At 35.6% G+C, this 2647-nt stretch overlaps 1 protein-coding gene across 5 annotated transcripts in view; it reads right to left on the reverse strand.

The window, feature by feature from the left end:
• Positions 1 to 2647, reverse strand: part of KLHL2 (kelch like family member 2) — a 117303-nt gene that overhangs the window by 6787 nt on the left and 107869 nt on the right. The window lies entirely within an intron of this gene.

Below are 2647 nucleotides of genomic sequence, written 5' to 3' on the forward strand. Positions count from 1 at the left end.
AAGGAAGGAAGGAAGGAAGGAAGGAAGGAAGGAAGGAAGGAAAAGAAAAGGAAGGAAGGAAGGAAGGATTCCTTTTATACTAGGAAACTCTAATACCACTTCTAAGCTTCTGCTGAGTGTCATTTATGCAGTAGTTGCATTATATATGCATTATTCTATTCAATTTTCACAACATTATAGGTTAGAAACTATTTTGACCCTCATTTTATTTAAAAAAAAAAAAAATGTCAAAGAAGTTTAGTAACACTCCCAAAGTCAACTACTTAGGGAATCCTAAGGAAGAAAATATATGTTAGTAAAAGGTAAAAATATTCTTAATTTTAATTATTATACTGAATGGTTAGCTATTTTATCTCTCTTTAAAAACGAAAATAATATTATTTATCTATTAGAATAACTCTTTTTTTTGCAAAAATTCAAAACATCTAGAAAGGTATAAAGAAAAAAAGATGACTTCTAATCTTATGCCACTTAGAATAATGACCATTAAAATTTTCATCTCTACTCTGGCTAACTTTTCTCGATGCATATATACCCAGATACTGCCTTTTTTTTTTTTTTGAGATGGAGTTTCGCTCTTGTTACCCAGGCTGGAGTGCAATGGCGCAATTTCGGCTCACCGCAACCTCCGCCTCCTGGGTTCAGGCAATTCTCCTGCCTCAGCCTCCTGAGTAGCTGAGACTACAGGCACACGCCACCATGCCCAGCTAGTTTTTTGTAGTTTTAGTAGAGATGGGGTTTCACCATGTTGACCAGGATGGTCTTGATCTCTTGACCTCGTGATCCAACAACCTTGGCCTCCCAAAGTGTTGGGATTACAGGCGTGAGCCACTGCACCCGGCCAGATACTGCCTTTTTTAACCCCAAAGTAGCTCACCCGACACATACTACTTCATTACTTACCCTCCCTGGCCAACCAACATACCCTGGACATTTCTTCAAGTTAATAAATATGAATGTAATTTTTATGTATGATAATACCATAGTTTATTTAATCATATTTTACTAATATTTAAGTAATTTTGATTTTTTTGCTGTTACCAATGATGTTGCAATGAATAAAGATCCGCTGAATAGTGTGTTGAATATTTGAGCAATTTCTCTTAATATAAATGATTAGAAAGAAAACTGCTGAGTCAAATGGTAAATGCTTTTAAAAAGCTCTTTATTTCAATTTTTTAAAGTATATTTAATATCTTATAAAAAGTTCAGTGCTACTATGAACTTGTACTAGAGGGCATCAAAGGATCCAGAAAAATGCTGCCCAAATCTACAAAACTTTATAGGAAAAAAACTTATACCATTTTAAAGTTGTTAAAATACTTAAAAGCAAGAGCCAAATGCTACTGCCACACAAGCTCTCACAGTAGTTATATGTGTTTGCAACACTCTATTTCAGCCTATTGATGGACAACACAGGACTGTGGGAGACAAAATGATTTCAAAAATGGCCCTGCTATGCTAGAAAGCATGAATAAGGAGGCTATACTGTCCTAAAGAGCTTTCTCAATCATATCTACAAGGGGCTCACAGATTAAAGAGCATCCTACTGCAAAAAGGGAGGTTGGTCTATACATCCATTTCAATATATTAGCTATACATTCAAAAGACATCAATTTTATTAATCCACTAACTCACACCACCAGATTCCTTTTAGGCAATCAGGGCCAAATCACTTTGCCAAAAGAATGCACTTTCCTGCAGTGTTTGATGGTTCCAGTTTATTCCGTTTACTTCAACATAATCAAATTCATACTGAGACCATATTACAGATGTGCTAGGTCCTAAAAGTCTTTACATAATCATCTAATTCAAATTTATTTCATTTTTACTCTACTCTTGGTATCATAATTTACCATACTTATCAAAAGTTTTAAAATCTGACTTGTAAGTTGCTTGCTGTTTCAAATTTATATGGATGCTTTCACCTCTCCCCATTTAAAATTGAATACATGTCTTCCACTCTTTGCCAGGTTAGTTCTTTCTTCCCAATTTAGATGCTTAAATGAGGTCCTTAGCCTAGGTTATTAAAAAGGAAGAGCTGAACAGATCTTATCAGAAGTTTGTTTCAGATTATCAGGAATATGGAATGAGGGTGAGATTTTAAAATACTCTGATGAACTTTTATAAATAATTTTAAAATATATGCTCAGTTGGATTATGTTGTATCTTACAAATTACAGAAGTAAATAATTCAAATTCTGTTACTTGCACAGAAAATAAACATAATTGACTGAGAAGGAAAAACAAACTGAAAACTAAGCTTTCAGAATTCTCTCTTCCTCATTATCAAATAAACTCAAGTAATGTCCAAATCAAAGTATGAAACAACTTTTCAACAGAGACTTAAGATTTTTCCTAAATCCTACCCTTTCTACCACACTTCTGTGAACAACAGGATAATGATAGCTCTACATATACAAATTATCTCTTTGGCCGGGCGCGGTGGCTCAAGCCTGTAATCCCAGCACTTTGGGAGGCCGAGGCAGGTGGATCACAAGGTCAAGAGATCAAGACCATCCTGGTCAACATGGCGAAACCCCGTCTCTACTAAAACTACAAAAAATTAGCTGGGCATGGTGGCGCGTGTCTGTAGTCCCAGCTACTCAGGAGGCTGAGGCAGGAGAATTGCCTGAACCCAGGAGGC

This window comes from Cebus imitator, unplaced genomic scaffold, assembly GCF_001604975.1.
Source record: "Cebus imitator isolate Cc_AM_T3 unplaced genomic scaffold, Cebus_imitator-1.0 Scaffold40, whole genome shotgun sequence".
Taxonomy (NCBI): Eukaryota; Metazoa; Chordata; class Mammalia; order Primates; family Cebidae; genus Cebus; species Cebus imitator.